We start from the raw sequence: 14,968 nt of genomic DNA, 5'->3' as shown, positions 1-14,968 counted from the left end.
CTCCCAATAAGGCACTTTAAAATACTTGAAGGTAACAATTTGGGGGGGGGGGGGGGAATACAACATTTGTAGAAATATATACCTACACAAAAGGTTCAGCAGACTGGCTGCAGCTTTTACCCTAGAAGCAGATTTTGAACACCTTGCAAACAATATACTCTTGTGAACGGTTGAGCTCCTTCAGTACATATTGGTGATTCCAAGCATGCCTGGTAGCAATAATTATAGTAACCTTTGTTCAAAGAATTGCTGTGTTCAAAGTTCTAACTATCACGCTGTAATTATTGCATTTACATGCATACACATTCTAGTTACTGGTGTGTTGGAGCTAATTTAATTCTCGTCTACTTTCCAAGTAATAACCCACCCTTGGAATGCAAAGTGAATCCAGTCCTTCTGCAGTTCAGTGAAGCTCAACAGATGGGAAGCTATAGGAATAATGCAAGAGAGATAGCAATCATCATACCTTCAATTATATATACCTAACTGCAAATCAACGTGCAAATTGACTCCTTTTCATGGTTGATAAACTGTTACTCCATCAGGCTGTTTCTGCTGCCGCTCCAGATAGTGATAAACACAAATCAATTGCTGGCTCCTACAAAACAGTCTGGGTAACTATTCATTTTTTTTCTTTTATGCTTTCCTAATCATTAATGTCATGATCAGTGCTTTCTTCTAGTGGAGGCCACTTCACCATAAGCAAACATTGTTAATAAGTCATTTAACTTGAGCCAGGCATAAGGAGCTATCAGACAAAGCAACAGACCATCTGTAGAGGTTTTCTGCTATATAGCTAGTCAGTGTGGCAGGATCATTTGAGCCTTGGACTGATCAGCTGAAACATCCACAGCTAGCCCCAGCAAACAAAAGTCCTTTGTCACACCCTGGTCATTCCACAGATATATAAACCTTGTTTTTCCTAGTTCCAACAGACCTCATTACCTCTGAGGATGCTTGCCACAGATGCAGGCGAAACGTCAGGAGAAAAATTGCCTCCAGAACATGGCCATATAGCCCGGAAAAACCTACAACAACCCAAGGTTTGGAATAGTTGCTTGGCTGTGAATACCCATTGGGTGCCCTTGGGCAAGTTACAATTTCTCTCCCTTTTTGTCTTTTTCTTCTATGCTCTTTTTCTTTTAGCAGAAAATATGACAAAGCTAAAAGGGGTTTGTTTTGCTGTCAATGCTCTGCAAATAGTTACTAAATAATGCATGTGTTGCAGTTGGATAAGTGATGTAACTATATTTGTCATGCAGTACAAAAACAAGCAAAAGTTGTGTCTTCTGCTATGTAGTCAAAAACCAGAAAGCTCTTTCAACTCTGAATGAACTTAATGTCTGGATGCGAGGTTGAAGAACACTGCATTTGTCTAAGGCTGCAGTCTTGTACACACTTATAGGGGAGTAATAAGAACGGAGACCTATTTGAAATAAACATACACAGAATTGGACTGCAAAGATCTCTCCCTGAGATCTTTGATATAAAGTGTGATACAAATATTTTGGGGAGCCAGCATGGTATAGTGGTTTGAATGCTGGACTATGACTCCAAAGAACAGGGTTTGAATTTCTGCTCACCCTTTGGGTGACCTCTGTCAAGTCACACTCTATCAGCCTCAGAGGGAGGCAAAGACAACCCCCCCAGAAACAACTCTTGTCAAGTAAACCCTATGATATGTTTGCCTTAGGATTGCCATAGGCTGGAAATAACTTGAAACAATAAAAATGTTTATGTGTGTGTCCACCAAAGTATGTATGAATGTATGTATGTATGTTTATTCATATGTATGTTTGAACTACAAACATCCCTACATTGCTTGATGGATCTGAATGGTGCACATACCATTCATGAGCCAGCTAAAAATACTGGCAAGGTTCTGGGAGGGGGGTGGACTAATAGATGATGGTGTGAATTGGAGTCCAGATATCACGGCTCTCCTAACCGATCATATAGCTCATATAGCCTAAGGCTGATGGAGTTGCAGCCAGCCAGATCTGGAGCTGATGGATAGTTTAGCTTGACCAGGCCTTGGACTGATGGGAGTTGCACTGAGCCAGATGTGCAGCTGATGGGAGTTGTCTTGGGCTGTTTGAAGTTATTTCTGTTTTACCAGTTTCTATCGGTTTTGGTTAATTCTGTTTGTATACCTTATGTGTTCTGTTTTGCACTGCTGTCTTGTAGGCCACCCGAGTCCTCACGGGGAGATGGGGTAGGATATAAATAAAGTTATTATTATTAGTAATAGTAGTAGTAGTAGTGTTTTACCGACACAAAAACACAGTATGTCACAGCAAACAAGATATATATGCTGGATTTTGTATCAAAAAATCACAAGTCGAACACTTCCCAAGCGTCTAGGACTGTGTGATGTATTTTCAAATGATGCGCGCAGATCCAAGTAAGGTGGTCTTTGTTATTACGTATTATTATTATTACATCAGAACAGCGTACTGAATTAGTGAACAGTCATGGGATTGATCCAGCTTCCATGCCAAAGGCCCCAGAGGGTTCCCATGGAGACTCATATCAGCAGGCAGTGGTCAGCACCTGAGGGACAGAAAAAGTACTGCTTTGTGTTTTAGTGTGGTGAATAATTGGGTTTCTTTATTGAAGCAAGGTGGCTGTGTAATGTTTACCCCCTCCATTCTTTGTTTCTGGTCAGACTGCTATTTTTACACAGGTTTCACTTACACTTTCTTTTTTCCTTTTCTGTCTTAACTGTGCTGCTGCTTCCAATATAGTGCTTCTTCTCTGAAACAGAGCATGCATAATCTTATTAGCCAAATGAGGTAGAAGACTGTTGCTGTTTTTCCACTAATGCTGCAAAGTGAATTTAACTGAACCTACAGAAAACAATGCTTGGCAAGTGCTTCAGTCACAAATCTGCTCTTCAAAATATTAAAAACTGTAGATGGGTATACATATATAGATAAATAAATACATACAAATGCAGATGGAGGTGATCTAGGTATGGATTAGATATAGATAACGTTAGGCACAGAGAGGTTCTGACAAAGATGTCTCTAGTTCCCATCAATATTGAAACAGAGATGGCATTGTGCCAAGCAGAAATGTGGTTGTTCCCGAGGGCTCAGCAGCAACCTTGGATAACCTGCATGCCAGTTCTCCGTGAGCTTCTGGGCCTGCTATAAATGAAAAACCTTTGAGCTAATATCCAGTCGACAATCCTTAATAACCTTACTATCTCATTTTCTCTCACTGCACTAAGGCAGTCAGCAAAACAGAGGGTAGATTTGCTGGGCTGATTCAAAAATGGAGGGGACACAGACAGCTATTTCTATGAATATTTTCAAAATGCAAGTCATTAAAAATAATGGGTTGTTGTAGGTTTTTCCGGGCTATATGGCCATGTTCTGGAGGCAATTTTTCTCCTGACGTTTCGCCTGCATCTATGGCAAGCATCCTCAGAGGTAGTGAGGTCTGTTGGAAGTAGGAAAAATGGGTTTATATATCTGTGGAATGACCAGGGTGAGACAAAGGACCCCTGTCTTCTGGGGCTAGCTGTGAATGTTTCAGCTGATCACCTTGATTTGCATTCAATGGCCTGGAAGCGCCTGGGGGGCGCAACAGAAAGGAGGAAACCATAAAGATGAACAAAATCTGGCTACCAGTATTAAAAAAAACTCTAAAATTACAACAGCAAAACAACAGAGGGGAAACAAACAGGCACATAAAATCACTCTCAACAAGAGATTCCCCCCAGGTGAAATTGCCTCCAGAACATGGCCATATAGCCCGGAAAAACCTACAACAACCCAGTGATCCCGGCCATGAAAGCCTTCGACAATACATTAAAAATAATGTTTGTGACATGTATAGCTCAGTCCTATGGACTCACCAAGTTAAATGTGATTTCTAAAAAAAATGTGTGTGTGTAGGATTATTACTGCACCAGGGTTAGCGGTCACAAAAGATCCCTCATATTTATGGAGTGCAAATTAAAACTGCCAGGCTTTTCATATGGATGGAGATAGGAGAGAACTTTTCTTGACCTTCCAAAAATCTATTTTGGAAACTCCTATATGCCTGATATCTCTTACAGGTTACAAGCCAGATACAGTGTCCTCAAACAGCCTTTGCTGAAAGGGATTTCTCACAGTAAGGAAGCAGCCTTCGGTGGCCAAGAAGATGTGAAGGCGAAGACATAAGAGTGGCATATCTGAAATTTGCTTGCCTTTTCAGCATCCTCCTGTGTCCTTCTGTATATATGTAAATATAACAGGCTAAGACAGTAATGGATGGATGCAGCGTCACCAGTGAAACAAAACCTCAGGCAGTTATTTTGGTAAGTTCCATCCTTACAGTGGAATGAGTAGCTAAGCCTTCACAAAAGACCAACTATTTTTCTTGGACTTACCTAATCATAGGTAAGTGACACAAAAGGGAAATGGTGATTACCCAGTTGTACACTGAAAAATAGCTTTCCAGGAAGACTGAGCTCTTTTCATTGACACACTAATCTCAAGGAAAGAATTGGAGGGGGAAATTAAACATACGTGCATTCAGAAACACAATTTTGTGGATATGGTATAAATCTAGGGAAATGTTAATATACAAAATGGGCTGTCAATCAATAATCAAGTAACTATTTTACCTAAAGGTTTGATGCTGAGATTGAATTATAGACAGAGAAGGCAAACCCTTCCATAACCAACAGTGAGATCTGGAACTTCAGTGTAATTCTGATGGCCACTTCTGCTTTCAGAGTTAATGCAATTAATACCTACAAAGGTCTCATACATATGTAGTTACTCAGAAACAAGAACAAATGCCATGGAGTAATTTTTCCTCCATTCTAGCAAGCTTAGGGACCCACCCCACACCACCCCAGTACACACACATATACCCGAGCTGTAAGCAGCACCAGACTGTATTCATATTAAAGAGACAAAAAGTTATATCTGTATGAGCTTAGTTTGTGACACTGCACAAACCAAAGGCTTCCTAGCTTCTGTCAGAGTCCAATATGTGCCAATACGGCTACTGTCTGGCTGTATTTATTCTAACCAAGGATGCAGCCTGTAGAACAGTGTCTATCTCTACCCTCTTTTGCCATTCCACAGTTAAAACAAACATTCAGTGGGTCTTTAGTATCCCCTGGGGTTTGGTTCAGGACCCCCATCCCTAGGTACCAAAATCCATTGATGCTCAAGTCCCTCTAGACTCAATGGCATAGTATAACAGCACCCCTAGATGAAATGGCAAATCAAGGTTTTCTTTTTGGTATGTGAAAAAATATTTTCAAGTGTGTATGACTGAATCCATGGATGTGGAATCCATGGATATGGAGGGCCGGCTATACATGACAATAATGGGACTGAACAAGTGGAGCAGATTCTTCAAGCAGGTTTTATTATTTATACTGCCTGAGTCAATAAGAATGTCTAGAATTAAATTTTAGAACCTCGGCTAGCCAAATTGGTTTTGGAAGGGGAATGTGCTAGAAATTGCTAATGTGTGCCCTTTCACACTATACAAGTACACTTGAATTCACTTTATCTGCCATGGCAACATCCTATAGAGTCCTGGTATGTGCTAAATGGCAAGATGGATTTGCTTGGGCCAACAGCCTTAATTGCCCCATTAACTTGCATCCATTAGGGAGAGGTGATCCAAACGATTTTGCTGCCTAAAGCAGAGTGACAATTCACACACAAACACAGATGTATATGCCCATGGGAATATTTCAGCATGAGGGGCAAAAATTGAACATATCCCCTTCTCTGCTTTTTCTGACAATGGATAGAATAATAAAACTAATTATAAATGCCCCCTCGTGAAGCACCTGAAATGGCCACCTCCCTCAGCCTCATAGTAAGGCTGGCTCTGTGCTGACCACGTGAAAAACAAAGTCTAAAAAGATCATTTTATTTATTTACATTGCCTTCCGCTGTTCATGTTCAAAGTCCATAGAGAAATTGATAAAAAGGAATACTTTACCCTGTTTAGTCAAACAAATGCCTCAAGCGGATTCAGTTCTGGTTGGATCTACACTGCCATATAATGCAGTTCAATGCCGTTAAAATGCATTATATGGGTCTACGCTAACTATATAATGCAGTTCCAAATTGCATTATGTGACAGTGTAGATCCAGCCTCAAAGAGACAGAATGCTTTATTGGTGGCATACCAGGAATTATTTTATATGTAACCATATTACTCAATAAATTCATCAAATTCAAGACGTATTTATATGTAACTCTTGCTGTCATTTTTGCTTTTTATGCATTGTTGCCAAATAAATGGCAATGGCAATTGTGTCAATTTCTTTGCTGTTTCTGGGACTTAATGACTGACAGACAAACACGGCCAACTGTTCTTGGGGAAAGAAGTGAATGTCTTTGCATAAGAGAAAGAGGGCTGAAAGACTATGATGTAAGGAGAAAACTTCAAAATGCAATTTTGTAATAAGCAATGTTGTTGAATTTATGCTTGCTTTATGTCACTTCATTTATTCATATATATAAGCAAACTTCAAACACTTATATGCCAGAAGGAGGAATAATGTGGCCCTTCAGATGTTATTGAACTGTAGCTCCAGCATTCCTTACCATGAGCTATGCTGGCTAAGGCTGGTGAGAGCCACAGTCCAGCAACATCTGGAGGGTTATACTATTCCTGTCCCTGCGCTGTGCAGTAATCCAGTTGAAGGCAATAAGCTTCCTCTTGAGTGACCTCTTTTTTATTGCAGATTCATCATGAGACACTCAGAGAACGGAAGAAGCCAGTCCATTAAATACTTCAATGTGTAGCCTTAGTCCATAGTAAAGCCAACCAATCATAAGCATTGGGGGAAATGACAAACACAGTGGATCTGTCACAATCCAAATAGGCAGAAGTACCTTGGTTGGTTTCAATCAAGCAGAAACCATCTGTTGCTACTGCTAAGAATGCAATTTGACATACTTTCCCACCACTGCACAGCAACGTAAGTGGCTTTCAGCTGAGGCATTCAATACATACTGCCTTGGAAAGGATAATGGCATGCTTATGGTATCCAGAGGATGAGAAATACTAAATGTGTACAATCTATTTTACGTTTCCATCTTCAAACAGTAATATAACAATTTAATTAAAATTTTAAAATGAAACAAAGTGATGGAATAAAAGGTAAGATTGCAAACAAATAGGTCAGAGAAAGGAAAGGTAGCTATAAAAACAAATATCCAAAATGTTATATTAGTATAATACCTTTGTCAGACTAACACAAAGATCATAAAAATGTGCAAGCTTTCTGGATATCAAAGTCTATCAGGCAGAATGTGACAAAAAGGTGAATCTTCCCTTTTCAGTGGGAGTTATGCCCAAGTAAGCACCCATGGGAGTCACCAGCCACTACTGTCAGAGAGCAAGTGCAAACAGACAGAAGGGGAGGCGTATTCCCCACAAGAATCAGCTATGGACTCCCTTTTTCAGCTATCCAGCTGCACCAATGCAAAGGGTCCACAAACAGGTGAGTCTGGCAGAGGGAGAAGGCAAGTAAGCAGCCAGAGACAGTGGTGGTAATCACCACTTGTCAAATCTTTGTAGGAGAGAAGGATAAAGCTACACAGTGGTATGTGTTGGAGTTGTAAATGTAAAATAAACAGAAGCTTTACCACAGTTTCTGAAGCAAACTATATCCTGCAGTATAATAATGTGTCACTCAGATTTGTGTAACGAGTAACAGTAACTTTACGTCTGTTCAAAAAGTAAAACAGAGCAACAATATATACAGCAGTCTCTGAATTCTTAGAGAGAACAGAGAAAATAATCATATGCTTCATGCCTTAGAAATGATTAGGCTTCAGAGAGTTGGCAGCCATTTCCTTCCGGACTGTTTCCGAGGTGAAAGTGGCAGTTAAAACCATTTGTCTAAGCAGCAAGCCAGCGACAGTAGCCAATCAGAACTCTGGCTCCTGGCATGCTCAGCCAATCAGCTGCTGACACACACCTTTCCAGCCAACCCTTTTAATCATGGAGTCTTTTTACAAATCCCCACATCCCTCCTTGGGTTTACTGGAAAATAATACATTCTCATTTAAATAAGACATTAAAAAATACATAAGCAATTTAACATTGCCAAATGTCTTTGGGCTCCTAGGGATTTTGTAAATATGTCACCCAAATTTGAGTTTGAGTTACAGTACACTAAATCTATTTCTCCATTTCTTACTGCATCCCTAACACAAGCATATTTAATATCTACATGTTTGCTTCTTTGTTTAATCCTGGCCTGTGTGGGCATATGGATGCATGTTTGATTATCTTCAAATATGGTAGTGGGATCCCCCACTGGGATCTTCAAATCCCGTAATAAGTGGAGCCAATCAGCCATCAGCTGCCTGCCGACATACCCCTTTCCAGTCAACCCATTCCATCATGGTGTCTTTTTATAAATCCCCACAGTATGAAGGCAACCAGAAAGTTGAGCATTGGACTATATATCTGGGTCTGCATTCCCGTTTGACACTAGAAACTCACTGGGATCTCTCAGCCTCAGAGGAAGGTGATGGCAAAACCCCTCTGAACAAATCCCACTGCCCAAAAGGTATGACAGAGTTGTCTTTTGCCCTAAATTGGAAATGACTTGAAGACAAACAACAACAATGGAGGCAACCAACGAATACTTCCCCTCTCTCTCTCTGGATGGCATCTCAAGCTGGACCTGCAGCCACTGATGAGAATGACACAGTGCTCCAGATGTTGCTGGACTTAACCATCATCCTCCATCAGGCCGCCACGTAACCTTGCCAGTATTTTAAATTGGGTCAGGAAGGCTGTGTTTAGTTCAGTTGGTTTAAATCCGTCTTGTTTGGAATTCACATGGCTCTCTGGATGTGGCTGGACTACAACTTCCACTGTCACCCCCTCCCCCCCAATATATCTTGTAGGATAATGAAGGGTGTGTGTACCAGGTTTGGTCCAGACCTATCAAGCCAGGTTAGAGTCTTTGTGGTTCAAACAAACATATCTGTAAACATACCTATTTTGAATTGTAGACTGTATGTATACTAGCTTAGGTTACTTGCCAAGGTCACTACAGGGTTACATGGCTCAATAGGAATTCAAACCCTTGATCTCCTAGTCAAACACTCAGACCATTACAACTGGCTGTTAGGAATTGTGGGAGTTGGAAGTCCAAAACACCTGGAGAGCCCAAGTTTGCCCATGCCAGTTTTAGACATTTTATTCAAGGTAGTGAGTCAACTTGAGTCCCAAGTCAGGATGATGATGATGAGTTGAATTTTAAAAATATTATTTTAAAATACAGCTTAACATTGGAAAAAGCCACAAGTGGGCAGGATCTTTATTAAGATGAATCACAGTTTCATAATCACGTGTTGGTTTCCAATTTTCCCTTGTGGGATGTTGCTTTTTGTGTGAGTTCTGAGACTCCTTAACTGCTGTCAAGGTGACTTTGAGTTATGGTGATCCTATGCATCTGTCGAACTCTTCTCCAGCAGCACATTTCAAAAGAGTTGATTTTCTTCCTATCAGCTTTCTTCACAACCATTCACAGAAATGGGAAATGATCATGGTCATAATGTATTTATTATGCAATGCCATGTTTAGTTTTTTTTTAATGCACCCAAGAATACTCCACTGTGCAAGATTATGAACTGAGACAGATTCTTCTCCAACCTCATACAAAGATTCCTTCATTTGGTTGCTGTGAGTTTTCCGGGCTATATGGCCATGTTCCAGAAGCATTCTCTCCCGACATTTCACCCACATCTATGGAAGTCATCCTCAGTAGTTGTGAGGTCTGTTAGAAACTAGGCAAGTGGGGTTTATATATCTGTGGAATGTCCAGAGTGGGAGAAAGAACTCTTGTCTGCTTGTGGCAGGTGTGAATGTTTCAATTGGCCAACTTGATTAACACAGAATGGCCTTGCAGCTTCAAAGACTGGCTTCTTCTTCTGAGGATGCCTCCCATAGATGTGGGTGAAATTGTCAGGAGAGAATGCTTCTGGAACATGGCCATACAGCCTGGAAAACGCACAGCAATACAATGATTCTGGCCATGAAAGCCCTCAACAACACATTCCTTCATTTGCCTTAATGCCTTCCTTCATCTCCCTTAACTGGGAGTAGACTCCCAGTTAACTGGAATTCAATCCACCCAAATTCCTTAGCAACCAGTAAAAAATTGAAGAAAAAATTAAATGTAATAATAATAATAATAATAAACTTTATTTATATCCCATCACCATCTCCCCGAAGGGACTCAGGGTGGCTTACATGAGGCCAAGCCCGTCAAATGTAATAAAGAAGTTATTTTTATAATACAGTAAAACTGTGTTACATGAAGTTGGTCTTTATTTAATGACTAGGTAGAGGTAAAGGTTTCCCCTGACATTAAGTCTAGTTCTTTCCGACTCTGGGGTGTGGTGCTCATCTCCATTTCTAAGCCGAAGAGCTGGAGTTGCTTGTAGATGCCTCCAAGGTCATGTGGCTGGCATGACTGCATGGAGTGCCATTACCTTCCTGCAAAAGCGGTACCTATTGATCTACTCACATTTGCATGGTTTTGAACTGCTAGATTGGCAGAAGCTGGGGCTAACAGCGGGAGCTCACCCCGCTCCCTGGATTCAAACCGTCAACCTTTCGCTCAGCAAGTTCAGCAGTTCAACAGTTTAACTGCTGCACCATCAGGTTTTGAATGTGTCCAGAGGAAGGCGACTAAAATGATCAAGGGTCTGGAGAACAAGCCCTATGAAGAGCGACTTAAAGAGCTAGGCAGCTTTAGCCTGAAGAAGAGAAAGCTCAGAGGAGACATGATAGCCATGTATAAATATGTGAGAGGAAGTCATAGGGAGGAGGGAGCAAGCTTGTTTTCTGCTGCCCTGGAGATTAGGACACGGAACAATGGCTTCAAACTACAAGAAAGCAGATTCCATCTGAACATTAGGAAGAACTTCCTGACTGTGAGAGCTGTTCAGCAGTGGAACTCTCTGCCCCGGGGTGTGGTCGAGGCTTCTTGTTTGGAGGCTTTAAAGCAGAGGCTGGATGGCCATCTGTCGGGGGTGCTTTGAATGCGATTTTCCTGCTTTTTGACAGAATGGGGTTGGACTGGTTGGCCCACGAGGTCTCTTCCAATTTTATGATTCTATAACTTTCCATATTAATATCAGCATAGAATTCATTGGGGGGGGGGGGTAGAGTATGGGGTATAGTTTCTACTTAGGATTATTTCTCATAGTAACTCTCAAGCAACCAGAAGCAACATTTATCCCTATGGGTGCCGGTTAAGGTTTTTACAACACGCAGGGCTGCCTTTTCACCTCTTTTGACCTCCGTTTGCCTAAAGCACCGCCCCTCGAGGCTTGATTCACAAGTGGAGGTCCAGGGGGGGGTTACCCCCTGAACCCCACTTTCCATGTAGAGTGAGGGTGGGGGGGGGGAGGCGACTCGGCTAGCAGTCCATCCGGGTATTTTGGAGCCTCCTGGCTGCCAGGCGCCGTCTCTCTCTGCCTCTGCCCCCCCCCCCCCCTCGATGGACTGTCACCTTGTCGTGGTGAGGGGGCTTGCGTGTTCCGATGAACCTGTAGGCACAACAACTGGAGTCGTGCACTCCCAGGAGTGGCTGCGGGGGAGGTCCCAGACCAAGCACAGTCCGAAGACCCAAAGACCTCAACGGCGGAGCAGGCGGAGGATAACATGGCACATGTTACAACGGCTGCGAAGGCGGAAGAAGGCTGCAACAGACTGAGAAGCCACGGTCATTGTGTTAAATTACATCACCAGTGGAACCTCACTCTGTGAAGTCTGTGTGTTGATCAGTTGTGCACTGACCTCCACACATTAAAAAAATCCACGCACAGGCGTCTTCCACAGAAAATAAAAACCAACCAACCAAAGTCCCATGGCGATCAGCGAGTGGCGACGGGGGCAGGACTGTGAAATCTGGAAGCCCCTAGTCACAGACTGGCACATGGGCGGTGGGTACGGACTCAGTCGTTCTACCTCAAGGTCCGAGGCAGTTGAGTAGTTCGGCAGCTGTATCCACGACTGAGCAGCCCTATTGAGGACCCACTCTGCTCACCCCACATGGGGAGGGGGCTAGAAAAGGTGCCCCAAACATAGTCTGCCTCACTCATCCCTGACTGGACTGCCGCGTCCAGTGGGGTCACCACCCTGCGGCCAAAAAAGAAAAATGAACTTCGGTACGTGGAACGTACGGACTCTGATGGACAACAGTGGCAGTGAACGCCCCGAACGCAGAACTGCCATCATCGCAAGGGAGCTGGGACGCTTCAACATCGACATAGCAGCCCTTCAGGAGACCCGGAGAGCAGGAGAGGGACAGCTGAAGGAAGAAAAAGGAGGCTACACCTTCTTCTGGAAGGGACTGCCCAAAGAAGACCAAAGAATGCACGGAGTTGGCTTCGCTATAAGAAATGATCTGATGAAACATCTGTCCGAAGCACCCACTGGTATCAACGAACGTCTCTCCACCCTCCGAGTTGATCTTGCCAAAAACCAACGGGCAACCATCATAAGTGCCTATGCACCAACACTAGACGCTGATGAAGACATCAAGGAGAAATTCTACTGTCAGCTGGACACCGTCCTATCGGGGATACCTAAGGAGGACAAAATCATTCTCCTGGGGGACTTCAATGCAAGAGTCGGGCGAGACTTCGACCTGTGGCCAGGCACCATAGGAAAAGACGGGGTTGGAAACAGCAACTCAAATGGCATCCTGCTTCTCACCAAATGTGCGGAGCACAACCTTGTCATCACCAATACGCTCTTCCGCCAGAAAAACAAGTTCAAGACATCATGGAAGCACCCCCGGTCAAAGCATTGGCACCTCTTAGACTATGTAATCACACGCGCCAGAGACCGCCGTGACGTGCTCCTCACAAGAGCCATGATAGGTGCTGACGACTGCTGGACTGACCACAGGCTAATTCGATCCTCGATGGCTATCAAGATCGCCCCCAAGCGCAGACTCCAAGGAAGGAAGACAAGGCGCAAAATGAACACCCAAGCCCTTCAGGAGCCCTCCAGACGAGCCCACCTCCAAACAGCACTCAAGGACCATCTACCCACAGAACACCCCGAAAATGTTGAGGAACATTGGAACAAACTGAAGACCTCCATCATCCAAGCCTGCGAAGAAACTATTGGATACCAAGCCAAGAAACATCAAGACTGGTTTGATGAAAATGACATCGAGATCCAACAGCTAATTGACAAGAAAAGGAAAGCCTTCCAAGCATGGCAGAGAGACATCAACTGTGCTGCTAAGAAAAAGATCTATGCTAGTGCAAAAGCTGAGGTCCAAAGAAGGACAAGAGAACTCAAGAACATCTGGTGGACAAAGAAGGCCGAAGAAATCCAACACCTGGCAGATACCCATAATGCTCAGGGATTCTTCAAAGCCACAAAGGTCATCTATGGACCAAGAAACCATGGCATACAGCCTCTACGCTCATCAGATGGAACCAAACTCCTGAAGGACCAAAACTCAATTGCACTACGTTGGAAAGAACACTACCAAAGCCTCCTGAACCGCAGCTCCAATGTGGCCGACGAGGTCCTCTCACAAATCCCACAACAACAAACCAGGGATGAGCTTGCAGCACTGCCTAGTTTGGAAGAAGTCAGCAATGCCATCAGCCAACAGAAGAATAACAAAGCCAGTGGACCAGATGGGATCCCTGCTGAAATCTTTAAAGAGGGAGGACCTGAGCTAACACACCAACTCCACCAGCTCATAGAAAAAGTGTGGGTGACCGAGAAAATCCCAGCAGATTTCAAGGACGCCACCATCATCACCCTCTTCAAAAAAGGGGAAAGAACAGACTGCGGAAACTATCGAGGTATCTCCCTTCTAACCTCCGCTGGGAAAATCCTCACAAGAATCCTTGCAAACCGCCTTCTGCCCCTCTCAGAAGACACCCTCCCAGAATCCCAGAACGGCTTCCGCCCCTCCAGAGGAACCGTGGACATGATCTTCACTGCACGACAGCTCCAAGAAAAATGCAGGGAACAAAACCAACCCCTGTACATGGCATTCATCGACCTTGCAAAGGCATTTGACACAGTGAATCGCAGCGCTCTCTGGACCATCCTCCACAAAATCGGGTGCCCTAACAAATTTGTGAACATCCTGCGGCTCCTCCACGATGACATGATGGCAACAGTTTTGGACAGCAGTGGCTCCCAAAGTGACCCATTTAAGGTGGAATCCGGTGTCAAACAGGGATGTGTTATCGCCCCAACTCTATTCTCCATCTTCATCGCTATGATACTTCACCTTGTTGATGGGAAGCTTCCCACCGGAGTGGAAATCATCTATCGGACAGATGGCAAGCTATTCAACCTCAGCAGACTGAAAGCCAAAACCAAGGTTACAACAACATCTGTTATAGAACTCCAGTATGCTGATGACAATGTCGTCTGTGCGCATTCAGAAGAAGACCTACAAGCCACTCTAAACACCTTCGCAGAAGCATACGAGAAGCTCGGCCTGTCACTGAACATTGAGAAAACCAAGGTGCTGTTCCAGCAGTCGCCAGCCAATCCCTCTCCAATGCCAGTAATACAGCTTAATGGTGTCACATTAGAAAATGTGGACCATTTCCGCTACCTTGGCAGCCACCTCTCCACCAAAGTCAACATCGACGCCGAAATACAACACCGCCTGAGCTCTGCAAGTGCAGCATTTTCCAGAATGAAGCAAAGAGTGTTTGAGGACCGGGACATCCGTAGGGAGACCAAGGTGCTTGTCTATAAAGCCATTGTCCTCCCAACCCTGCTATATGCCTGTGAGACGTGGACAGTCTACAGACGTCATATGCAACTCCTGGAACGATTCCATCAGCGCTGCCTCCGGAAAATCCTGCAAATCTCCTGGGAAGACAAGCGGACAAACGTCAGTGTGCTGGAAGAAGCAAGGACCACCAGCATTGAAGCGATGGTCCTCCAACATCAACTCCGCTGGGCC

The sequence above is a fragment of the Anolis sagrei genome, chromosome 1 (genome assembly GCF_037176765.1).
Source record: "Anolis sagrei isolate rAnoSag1 chromosome 1, rAnoSag1.mat, whole genome shotgun sequence".
Classification (NCBI taxonomy): Eukaryota; Metazoa; Chordata; class Lepidosauria; order Squamata; family Dactyloidae; genus Anolis; species Anolis sagrei.
This window is presented reverse-complemented; position numbering follows the sequence as displayed.